The sequence below is a fragment of the Centrocercus urophasianus genome, unplaced genomic scaffold, assembly GCF_019232065.1.
Source record: "Centrocercus urophasianus isolate 14NV4802_14NV808 unplaced genomic scaffold, USGS_Curo_1.0 seq_13, whole genome shotgun sequence".
NCBI lineage: Eukaryota > Metazoa > Chordata > Aves > Galliformes > Phasianidae > Centrocercus > Centrocercus urophasianus.
The window spans coordinates 89,354-102,449 of record NW_024884475.1 but is presented as its reverse complement, the minus strand read 5'-3'; positions in this window follow the sequence as shown (position 1 = coordinate 102,449).

Genomic DNA, 13,096 nt, shown 5'->3' with positions numbered 1-13,096 from the left:
AAGGAGAAGGAGAAGGAGAAGGAGAAGGAGAAGGAGAAGGAGAAGGAAAAGGAAAAGGAAAAGGAAAAGGAAAAGGAAAAGGAAAAGGAAAAGGAAAAGGAAAAGGAAAAGGAAAAGGAAAAGGAAAAGGAAGAGAAATAGCATTATATGGGATAAGAGATCAAAACTTGAACTTGAAAGTGGTGATGCCAATTATAAATCTGCCTAATCAACCAAAAGTTAGTCTTCTTGTCTAAACTGGTTGTCTGCTGCCCTGAAAATTTATCAGAAAACTGTTGGCATCTCCATAGGGTGATTCAACAAACTGTTTTTTTGGTAGGAGTTCAGGATGACAGAAATCACATCCCAGAGAGGTGGCCCTCTCTTTCTGGCTTTTTCAGGAGCCCAGATGGCATCTTGGAAGTTCACAAAAGGCTTCACTCATTTCTGAGTCTGCTCCATAAGATCTATTTGCTCTAGTATAGTGAGAAACAAGTCCAAGATTTTAACAGCACGTACTGCATGTTCTGGGTTTACTTAACTATACGTAAATTGGGTTAAACTCAGTTCAACCAGGTCCTGGTCTATATCTAAGTCACCTTCAGGACATCATAAATAAAAATAAAGAATGAAGACATGTCAAGAATATGGGCAAAATTCTCCCTTACGTTGTAACATCTAGCTTCTGGTCAACATAGCAGACATTTTGTTATTAATTAGTATACTTTCCCATAAAAGACAATAGCCACAGAGAAAGCTCAACGGCAATGATGACAACCCCATAAAATCTTGAGAGAAGATGAGATTGTGCTGTTCTGCTGTCAGGGATTAGAGAGCAAGGGAATTCTGTGGCAGGGACTTCATGCCAAGTAGTTCAGGACCTTTTTATCCACCTCATTGGATTATCCACAGGAAGTTTTCTGACTCATTAACTCCATTCAGAAGGTCAAATAGGATTTTCAGCAACTTTAACCTCCCCTCAGCAAGTGGTTATGGGCTGCAGAGATCTGCTTGGTTTCTGTCACAGAGCAATGATCTCGGAAAAGACATCATGGAAATCTTTGGGTTTGCTTTATTTTATGAGCATTTAGCACATTTATTTTTTTTTTTCCCCACAAAATATGAGGATACAGACTTGAGGATTTGCATCCCTGCTGGGGATATTTTGGAACTCTTGCCAGCTTTCTCACGTAGAGCTCTGGTAGGAATTTTATCTAGCATGAAGACCTTCAGGAGAATGGAAAGATGCACCTCAACTTGCTCTGCATAGGTTTAACTCATTTTATTCACTGAAGGAAGATTACATATTTGGAAGCTTTTGATCTACACCTAGAGGAACATTGCAGTGTTCTTGTTGAATGCTCCAGAGATAAGATGCTAACAGACAAAAAAAACCAATAGGGATGGGCACCCAGAGAACCATGAGAATCAGCTGTGAAATCAGTCAAGTGGGTTGGACGTGTCTTTGATTGTTGAGTTTGGAGAGCCTTAAAACTTGGAAGAAACTGTAGCACAATCCCTACTGGGAACGGGGGGCACTGGGAAGGGAGCTCTCAATATCCTGAGGGAGGCCAAAGCGTGGGCCAATGATCATAGAATCATAGAATCATAGAATCACCAAGGTTGGAAAAGACCTACAAGATCATCCAGTCCAACCGTTCACCTATTCCCAATAGCTCCCACTAAACCATGTCCCTCAACACAACATCCAGCCTCTCCTTGAACACCCCCAGGCTCGGTGACTCCACCACCTCCCTTGGCATCCTTGATGGGATGTCATTAACCCACGTGCCCTGCACTGACTGGTCACACCAGCTTTCTGGTGCATGATAAAGAATCATAGAATCATGGGATATCCCAGGTTGGATAAGACCCTTGTGGCTCATACAGGACCACCCGAAATTTGAAACCTGTGTCCAAGGGAGTTCTCCAAACACTTCTTTTACTTGGGCAGCTTGGTGCTGTGGCCGCTTCCATGGCATTTTTGAAATGCTTGTCAAGGGAGGGTTCAGAACACATCTGGGCCAAGCTTTGGGTGAGGTTGCTGTAAACCATGGCTGTGCATTAAGGGTTTTTATAGGAATCCTGACCATCTCCAACACGGACAGTCCCTATGCCGTTCCCTGATCTGTGGCCAAGAGATGATGGGGAGATGCTGGCCCAAACCCAGGATAGGCAGCACAAAAACTGCAGGGAATGGCTCACTGCTGGCCATGACGTCAGCCAGCACCCCAGCCCTGTTTCTTTATGAGCGTAGCTGTGGTCCATGTGTGGGGGGAATCTCTCCCCACTGCATTTCTAAACATCTAAATGAACAGAGCGTGAGTGTTTTGACTCTGTAACATCTCAAGCAGCTGTGCTTTGTTATTAATTTCTGTGCTGTCTGGTTTGCATTCGCACCTTGGGAATCAGTGCCTTTTTGTTGGGTCGGATCAGACCAGAGAGCTCGAGCTCTGCTATCACTTAATCAGTCGTTTTGGTATCAGGTTCCTGCTAACTTTGGAATAAAACATGGGCATTAGGTATGGATTTTGTGATTATGTGTCTTCTGTCCTGTGGAAATCACCTTCTTTGTGTTTAAAAAATGTTACACAGAGTGTAGGGAACTAAAGATGTTCATTAAGGAACCTGGGAGCTGTTTCTGCTCTGCATCCAGCTGGTTTATTAACCATGGTTAGTAGTGACTTATCCATAGAAATCCATCAGTGAATCCTCTTACCAAAGGAGGAAAGTATCTCCTAGACTCCTGGATGTATATAACTACAAAGATCTTTGTATTATGCAATACAGATACAATGATATATCTACCTTAGTAGAAAGCAGTGGTCAGCCTGGTATAGAAACACTGATCCATTTGTGGTGGTGTTTTAGAAGACAAGTGAGAGATCATGCTGAAAACACCATGAAAGCAATTTGGTTTCCAAACTGAATGCCTTCAAAGTCAGAGGCAGAAACAGCTCTGGTTCTGTGCATCAAAAGGAAGGTTTTGCATACACACAAAAAAAACCCCATAATATGAAAAAAATAGAAGGAAGAAAGTATTCTGCAACCTGGAAGGAAAAGACAGAAGGAGAAGCAAAGCAGGGCTGGGAAAAATGAGGTGAGAAGTGAGAGAAGTTTGCTGCTTTCCTGCAGGGCAGGATCTCTCTCTTAGGGACTGCTCTTAGAATCTAGATGGCTCTTTGCAAGAGGCTTCAGCTGTGCATGAGAACTGGGTTGAAACTGAGCTGTTCTGTGAATGAATTTCTATTTAAGTGACCAAATGGGTCATTGTGAATTCTAACGCTTTTAGTCTGTACATGGCAAAGGCAGAGTGCAAAATGCAGCCTTGCAGAGATGCATGAATCTCAGACAAAGATTAACCTGAACCTAAAGGATTTACAGACACGCTTCTTTCTTGGGGAAGGGATACTGGCAGCAGGAAAAGGTGTTCTTAATTGTGCTTAATGACAGCCTGTTGACCAACTCCTCCCTCCTCCTCTGCTGGGATTTATTTATCTGCCCCTAGAAGATGAGGCTGTCCTGGTGCTCCTTATGTGCCACCAAAATGCAAAGGCTTCAGATAAGGTAGGGACTGCAGAAAAACATGGATGAGACTATATGCCTTAGAATGCAGTTATAAAAACGAGGTGAAGATGTGAGAACAGCCCAGCTGGCAAGAGGAGCCACGAATTGTGCTATAGGAAGGGTTGGTGCAATGGTCTGAATGTGCCTTGGGGCTGTATGGGGGACACTGCATGGTGAGCACTGCATGCTGTACACCTGCACCCTAATTCAGCCTTTTTTCAGGAGCACCTGATGTGAAGAACTGAGGAGGGGGGGGGAAGAGGAAAAAATGCATATTGAAATGCAATTAGTGAAGGTTTGTATTTAGCAGCATTTAATGGGACCGTGCTTTTACAGAAAGAAGGAAAAAAATCAGTCCAATCTGCAGGTAGGGAACTGATGTCAGCTGTCATCCTCTTAGAAAAGCCTGGGACAATGGCTCTGAATTAGGACGAGCCTGAAAGGCATCCCAGTACCGTGCACCCTGTCCTCCAGCCCTACGGACAACAAAACCCGGTCCCTCTGCACCAGGAGGAGAGCGAGGCAAGAAAAGAAAGCAGAGGGAGGGCCGGCAGCGAGAGAAACCCATCCTGAATGCGCTATCAGATAAGGTCTGTTGAAATGAGCCCTTTTTCTATTTCTTTCTTTCCTCTGTGAGCGGTAGCAATGGGAGGAAATAGATAATTAGAGGGCCTTGCAAAATGGCCCCACTGTTGTCCCGGGGCTGAGAAGGTGCGCTGGCAGGAGTGCGGAGCAGCGAGGCAGACCTTTATCTCTTCCTAATGACTTGCAATGAAAAGGGTTTTTTTTCCCCAAAGCCCCAGGCTCGGCCTCCTAACCCTGGGAAGATTTTGCTCTCAAGGGCTGGAGAATAAGTCCTCTTGTCCACTCGTGGATAAATGGGCTGCACTGTTGCTGCTGTGTTTTGTGCCACCAGTGGCTGCCCATGAAAGAGGAGAAGCCGGAAGAATTGATTGCAGGCACAAAGGTGTCCCCTCATTCTCCTTTCACCTCTCCTTCCCCATCCGCCAGTGGTTTCTCTTTTTAGTCTTTTTGGGGTACAAAGGGGTCTGAACTGCGTTCAGTGTTGGGCTCCTCTCTAGCCCTGGAGCATGTCCGCAGAAGGGGAACGGAGCTGTGAAGGGGTCTGGAGCACAAATCTTATGGGGAGCAGCTGTGGGAACTGGGATGGGTCAATCTGGAAAAGAAAAGCTCAGGGGAGACCTCATTGCTCACTGCAGCTCCCTGAATGGGGGCTGTCTTCTTCCAGGTAACAGCAACAGGACAAGAGGTGATGACCTCATATTGCACCAGCGGAGGGTCAGGTTGGATACTAGGAAATGTTTCTTCTCCAAAGGATTGGCACATGGGGACATGGCTAGTGGGCATGGTGGAGATGAGCTGGGATAGGACTTGGTCATCTTAGCTGTCTTTTCCCATTGCAATTATTCTGTGTTTTCTAATCTTTTACACTTTCTGCCGCTCTCTAAGGCTCCTGCAGTGGGCTGACCCCAGATGCTCCCCAGTCTCTGTTGTCCTTGTGCAGATCCAGGCCTGAACTGGGATGTTCCCAGCCTTAAGCCAGTACAGGTTTAGATTTCTTGCCCAGTTCAGCAACAGAACCCTTCTGTCCCTGCCACCTGATTTCCCCCACCCCCCCTTGCCATCTCTTGCCTCAGTTCCCCCATTTTTAGAAGAGATGGTGATCTCCTTGAAGGTCAAGAAAGAGAGCTCAAGTCCACTGAGATGGGTAGAATCTTCCCTTTTAACCTGCTGACAGCAGAGACTTGGAATAGAATGAGCAGCTCCTATCAATTAGCACAACCAGATGCTATATGGCCATAGCTGTCTCCAGCTGTATCCCATGAAGGAGATCACAGAAGGAGGTTAGAAAAGGCCTCTAAGATCATCAAATTCAACCATCAACTCATCATCATCACAATGCCCTCTTAGAATCATGGAATCTTTAAGGTTGGAGAAGGCCTCTAAAATCACTAAGTCCAACCATAACCCATCCCCACCATGCCCACTTACCATGCCCATCTTCCATCATGGTGCACAGTGACTCCACACACTAAAGAGCAGATGGATGTTGCCTAAAAAAACCCTGAATTTACAGTTTAAATGCACACAAGAGTCACCCAGCTCCTTATGAAACACACATTGTTTTTTATCTCCCTCCTCATAGGGACATCACTCTTATTTTTATGTCATTTTATTGAATGTCTTTGGAGGAGGACTAGCAATGGGTTGCCTTGTCTCACACTACTACCTGATGGCCTGGGGAGGAAGAGGTGGCAAATAAAGTCCTTACCCTGCTGGCCAATAAACTTTCATGGCATTGTAATTTTTTGCTGTTACAAATACTAATGTATTTTTTCCCCAGCAAGCTGCTCTGCAGAACGGGTAAAGATTCTGCTTCTATTCCTCATCCCAGGGCTGTATCTCTGCATAATATTGCCTTTCTCTTTGCCTACAATATTGTTCCAGTGTGGAGAAAATGACAGAGCAATGTTGCCCATGATGTATTAGTCTCATGGATGCTCAGCCCATGCCTCATGCTGCCTTTAATGCCCTTGCAGAGCATCAGCAGGATGCAAGCAAGGATCAGCAGCAAGCAGGAGCAGCCAGCACCTCCCTTTGCCCTGAGGTCAGTTATGCCAGCTGTTGTCTCCTGTCAGTTATGCACTGTTGTCTCCTGGATTAGATCAGCCTCCTTTCAACACTGTGATGTTCCTGTTTGATGGGCAGTGTAACAACAAATGCCATGTGTGTACCTGAAACTCTTGTCATAGAATCACAGAATCATTAAGGTTGGGAAATATCTCTGATAGTAGCAAGTTCAGCTGTCAACCCATGCCTGCTACCATGCTCATGCCAACCACTATAGCCATCAAACCATGTCCCTCAGTCCTACATCTCCATGGTTCTTGAGTACCTCCAAGGATGGGGACTACCCCAGCACTCTGAGCAGCAGATGTTCTCAGCTCACATTTGGCTTTGAATGTTACTGTCCATTTCACACTGGAGGTGGATCTACAAGTTGCTCAGCATCCAACCAGTAGTTCCAGGTGTTTGAGCAGCAGGAGTCACCTCTGCCTTTCAACCTTCTCCTGCTAATGTGAGTGGAAGATGCACTGTGCTGGAGAGGTTTTGGAGTCTTCTGGGTAGCTCTGCTAATGAAAAACACGATTCCAGAGCCTGGATCACAGTGTGATGCAGGGAAAGCCAGCCCATCTCATTTCATAGAATCGTGGAATGGCCTGAGTTTAGAACAACCTCAAAGGTCATCATTCAACCCCACTTCCATGGGCAGGGTTGCCAACCGCCTCATCTCTGCCCGCAGCACCTGCTCTGATTATTTCTTTTCTTTTAATCCTGAGGGTCTTCATTTGTGCTGACTGTGACTGGAGACTCAGAATCATACCATTGCCATTGAAACAAGTGGTGGCCACTACACATGTGCCATGCACAGAGAGCAGGAGAGAAACACAAGACGTAGGGGAAGCTTCACATTGTATGCAAGACTTAAGCTAGGCACCCAAAATCTGCAGGTTCACTGCCTGCCTCTGTGCTTACTGCTTCTGGAGCCCAGCAAGGATAATAATCATGGTAGCAAATAAGTTGTCATCTGCAGGGCTAGACAAGGTCAGGAGAGTTTTGGTGAAATGTTCTTTTCTGTGTTATTTTCACTGCGATCAAAATGGCTAAAAATAAGCAGGATGACATCCACTCTATTTTTATTTAGATCTCAGTAATTGAAACACATGGACAAAAGTCCTGCGTTTGATTTTCTTTCATGTGGGATTTACTCTTCCTTCCAAACACACACAACACACAAATTATATGTGTGTATGCATGTGTTTGAATATGCGACCGTCCCATTTATATTCTGTGTTTCACTTATTAAAAACAAAGTTTCAGTCGAAATAAAACATGTGCTGGACCAGCCAATAATTGTTATTTATTTAGCCAGATGTCACCTCTTGGCGAATGACTGTGCACTTTGGGGTTTAGTCATAAAAAAATAATACATTAAAACTGTGGAATGTTCCCCAAAGTGGAAACTTTGGATAGATGGACACGAGGGAGGCTGCAGCCCTGGGCCCCTCCCTGTCCTCAGTGTTTCACTCACACCTCTTTCCTGGCTCAGTCCTGGACCACCCCAACTCGGTCCCTCTGAGACGTGGCCATGGGGACAGCTCAGTCCTGGGACTCCATTTAGGGTGAGATTGCATCCAGCTGGGCTTGGTCACCTCCAGACCTGTCGACACTATTTCAAACACTTTGAGTTGGGAAAAAAAAAAAAAAACAAACACCCAAAAAAACAGAACAAAACAGAAAAAAAAACAGCAGAAAATGTGTGCTAAGAGGAGAGTCAGGTCTGGCTGCCACATGGCATGGATGCAGACTTCAGCAATAGGGATGAACCTGAGCAGCACAAGTGCCAGCCAACCTGCCCCATTGGTCCTCAACCCTCTCATATTTAGGTCTGTAGTCAGGCCTTGAATTGATGTCAACATCTGCCTGTGGAAATACAATCCACTCAATATTCTACATGAAAAGGTAAAAGACTCTTTTTATTAACGATAGGAAAAGAAGCAAAATTGCTTCTCCCAGAGTTTCTTCTTCTTAAAGGGATCTTTAAGAAAGAAAGGGACAAACTCTTTAGCAGAGTCTGTTGTGACAGGACTTGGGGAAACGATTTCCTACTAAAAGAGAGGAGATTAGAATTTGATACAAGGAAAAAGTTCTTGACAATAAGAGTAAATGTGCACAGGTCACAGGTTGCCCAGAGGTGGTGGTGCACCGTATCTGGAGACACTCAGGTCAGGCTGGATGAGGCTCCAGACACCTGATGGAGCTGTGTGTGTCTCTGTTCATTGCAGGGAATGGAGCCAGATGGCTTTTAAAAGCCCCTTCCAACTTAAAAAATTCTATTCTTGAATTCCATTTGAGAGTTGTCATCCCAATGGACAGAAGACCAAGGCCCAAGTTAGGCACTGGAGCTCCCTATGCGATGCACGAGGAGAGCAGGCGTCTGTTCTGCTGCAAATTACGTTAGTCTGCTACTGTGGCATTAAAAAAGCATCTGCAGGGAGGAGGGAAACAGAGTCTGGGAGAGCAGAGCTGGAGTTATACATGGACTTGGACAGGTCCCAAGGAATGTCACCAGCCTATTAAAGAAGCATTTATATCAACCACAAGTTGCTTAATGTTTACTATGTTAAATAAGCCACATTCCAGGGAACTCTTTGTTCTTCTGTGTTTGGGGGGAAAAGGTAATGCCTATAAGCAGTGCTCTCCAAGCTTTAGTAGGTTTGTCTGCTGTATTCAGGTGGCTTTTGTGCAGAGAGCAGTTCCTTGCAGAGCATGCCTTGCCCAACCCCAAAGTGGGAATTAAGCTCTTTGCCTGAGAAGTGATATTATCAGCTCTCCTCTCAGAGAAACCTCCATTGTGCCTGAATAGAGCTGAAGCAAGTCGGGATAGAGGCGAATGAAGAGGCCATAATAACTCCTTTTTGAAGCCACACAAAAGGCAGCCAGGACTTCAGCAGGAAACCTGAGGAGTTGAGAGGCAGCACTGAGGTCTCAGTGGAGATGGGGTATTTATTCTCCTTCCCTTGCTGGCCCTGGAGGTTTTGTGGAGCAGCCAGAGCAATCGAGGAGCAAGTAACCGCCTGCCTGATAAAGGCAGAATTGATGATGATAGGTGAGCATGGGGAGAGTTTTCGCATTAGATTTGGGTCAGGGCCAATGGGTTTAATCATCGTGACTCCCAGGCAGGCTTGCAGTAGCTCCAAATCGTTCCCTTGTTTGCTCAGTCACGTTGGGGTTGGGAAAACATGAGTGAGGTCAGCAGAAAGTCTTGTGAATGGAGGGGCTTTGTCGTCGTCAGATTGTAATATTTTCTTTGCAGAATGTTGGAAAGAGGAGACAGAAGGGATTCAGACTGGCAGATCTCAGTCATGGAGGCACAGCCATTCTATGGCTCTACGACTTAGAATCATAGAACGTTGCAAATATGTATTTTCTCTTCATAGAATCATAGAATGGCCTGAGTTGAATGGGAGCACAGTGCTCATCCAGTTCCAACCCCCTGCTGTGTGCAGGGTCACCAACCAGCAGACCAGGCTGCCCAGAGCCACATCCAGCCTGGCCTTGAATGCCTGCAGGGATGGGGCATCCACAGCCTCCTTGGGCAACCTGTTCCAGTGCCTCACCTCTCTCTGGGTGAAAAACTTCCTCCTAATATCCAATTTAAACCTCCCCTGTCTCAGTTTAAAACCACTCCCCCTTGTCCTATCACCATCCATCCTCGTAAACAGCCATCCCCCCTTCTGTTTCTACACTCCCTTCAAGTACTGGAAGGCCACAATAAGGTCTCTTTGGAGCCTTCTCTTCTCTTAGCTAAACAATCCCAGTTCCCTCAACCTTTCTTCATAGGAGACTTCTAATGCTCTAATTAGAAGCTCTAATGACTTTTCCCTTCTGCACTCCTCCACAGCATCCCACGTCCTGTCCCATGGGTGGGACCATTGCTGGACTTACGTAATGATCACAGATTTACTGCCATTCCACCATATGCACTACATTCTCTGCTAAATATCCATGCCCAGAAATAAGGCTCTGTATGTCTGTGGTGTCTGCAAACTGTCCCACATCTTGCATTGAGCTCTGGGTGCTACGAAGCCATGGCTGCAGCAAGGGCTTGCGTGCTTGCAGAGGTGGCAAACAAGATTCTTCAGCCCTTGGGCTCTTGAGCTGACATGGCTTTTCTTCTGTTTTTGAGGCAGAGCACATGACAGTCCTTGTACTGTGGGATCCAAGATAAAATTTACAGCCGTGGTGGTATAAGTGGTTTCAGATTAGAACCCGGTAACTCCACCAAGAAATCTCCACCAGGCAAACAAATGCTGTTGACTGCAGAAACAGCTGGTGAAGATGGTGGAGAAGGTGGAGGGAAAGTTCCCAAAAGATGATGAAGAAAGTTTTGCATGGAGAGAGGAAAAAGAGAAAAGCTTGGGGATGAGACAAGTTGTTGAGTTTGCACAATAGGAGGGAAGTACTCCAGCTCTCAAGAGCAGTTATGTGACAAAGAGGAGAAGAGAAAAAAAAAAAAGGGGGGGGGAATCAGCAAAAGAAAAAAAGAGGGCGGTGTGAAAAGGAGCATTTTCTGTTCTGTAGGTCATGTTTTCATCACAGAAAATAAATCTGGAAAGGATCTCAGACCAGATTGCAACTCAGAAGCAAATCTAAACAGTTGTACAAAGGTATTTCACTGCAAAACAACTTCCTGAGTTGCAAAATCATAGAATCATGAAGGTTGGAAAAGACCACTGAGATCATCTAGTCCTACCATCACCATCCAACCAATCACCACATGCCCACCATCACCACAATCCTCTCCATTGTACCATGGAGGTACCATAACCCTCTTAGCAAAGCTAGTCCAGTGCTTTTCTTTTGCACTGAGATGTTTTCTTCCTTGTCTTTATTGAAACTCTCACTGAAATTTAAGTGCAGTGTTCCCTTTTAAGCGCCACAGTCGTGAAAGCCTGAAAAACAAACAATATACAGTTATAACAGGAATAAATTAATTGCTAAGCAGAATCTTTCCCGTGCTTAACCTGTGGACCCAGAACAGATCTTCTCATTCTGCCACAGCGGGTGAAATCTGAAATTAAAGCCACACGTGTTCCACCACTATGGACAAACATCGTCATTTGCATTTCACAGTGAGGGAAATGTGCTGTGGGAAAGGGAAATGCTCAGACCATGCATGAATCCAGGAACAACCACAGATTCCATAGCTTTCCTTCCTTGAGAAGTTGTGGATGCTTTTCTCCCCTCTCAAATGAAGGCCTTTAATCACAGAATCATTAAGTTTGGAAAAGACCTCTAAGACCATCAGGTCCAACCATCAACCCATCACCATGCCCACTAACCATGTCCCTCAGATAAGGATTGCTCAACACTGCTCTGAGAGGTCACCCACCAACATCTGCTTTCAGCCCACAGCTCCTGATCATTGCTGCTCAAAGTCTATAAAAGAAATTAGTCTTTACCTGGTATTCTTGCAGCACGAGGCCACCAAGACTCCTTGGAAGTAGATTTATTTCTAAATAGTCATCTGTTCTGTTTTCTTTTTCCCAGGGATTTAAACACCAATAAAAAAATTAATTGCACTTTGAGAAAGCTTTCTTTGCAAGAGTAAATCCATCAATGGACCCTTGCATCATGCCAGCAGCAAGTCTAGGCTCCCAGTGCCACATATCTGCCAGATCTTTCCCCTTCCCTTCAGTGGGGGTCAGAAGGTACTTTTCCAGACAGGGAAGCGAGAGTCAGGATTGTGTCAAACCTGCAGTGTTGCATGGGTGGTTAAAAGCTGCCTTGTGATACTGAGGTCGTAGGAGAAGCCAGGACTGCATGGATGGCTCAGATCCGTCTAGTTTTACCTCTAATTTAACAAGAAGACTCTAAACCAGTTTCAAGGCCACATTCATTAACTGTCTGTGCTTTTGTATCTGATGTTTCACATTTAAAGTTGGCTGTAAGGTGAAGCTCCCAGTGGACCTCCTTTATGCCTTGTTCTTCATTGAGCCCTGGAATGTCCTGACTTGTGTCAAGGCCACTTGTGTGCTGACTCCAGGACCCTGCTATAGAGAAACTCCATGTGGCAGAACTCTGCTATTGTCTTAAGTAACTCTTCAGGTGACAGGAATATGGTAAAATTAGTGTTGGGAGTACTCAGGTGTATGGGACAAGCCTAATGGCTGCATCATTGCTGGGAGGGGAATCCATATACTTGCAAACCCAGAAAAAGAACAAAAGAGAGAATCATCAGAGCTCTTATTTACTGACACACGTCCGTGCTTGAAAATAAATAACGACAGAGAAAGACAATGCAGGAAACATATGATGAAGCAGCAGAAAGCCAGAAGAATGATCTGTGTCAAGAGTTTCCAGGCGATGTCAGCACGTCTCTGGATCCCTGGGCAGAGCACAGCACGCAAGGCCTGCCCAGTTCTCCCTTCCTGTCCATTTGGAGTGGGTTCTGTTGGGTTGGGTGCTTCCCACGACAAGATCATGCATTATGCTTCACGTTCCATCTCATACCATTGGAATGAAAGGATGAAGCAACGGGCTTGTGCTTGTCACCAAGGTTTGTTAGCGCTGGCCCTCCAGAATGCGTTTTGCACATGTGGCAAAAAATCTGCATTGATTTTTCTTTCTTCTTCTTTTTTTTTTTTTCTTTTTTCTTTTTTTAACAACACCAGCAACAAAGGCTCTGTTTATCATTAATTAAGCAGCTATGAGAGCTATTTCCTTCGCACAGATTATGGTGCGTCAGTCAGCCATCAGGTTACAATTGTCAACTGAAATTAACATTAATTGCCTACATATTCCTCCCTAATGAGTTATCGGCTTCATTCTGTGCTGTGGTGATTGTGGAGCGATTATTTTGAGCCCTGAGCTGATGTTGTGTTTGTGATATCCACTCCTGTTCTCCTGTCTGGCAGTGACAGACACCAACTCCAATTCAGCTGGGCATGAACTGGGGCTTGCA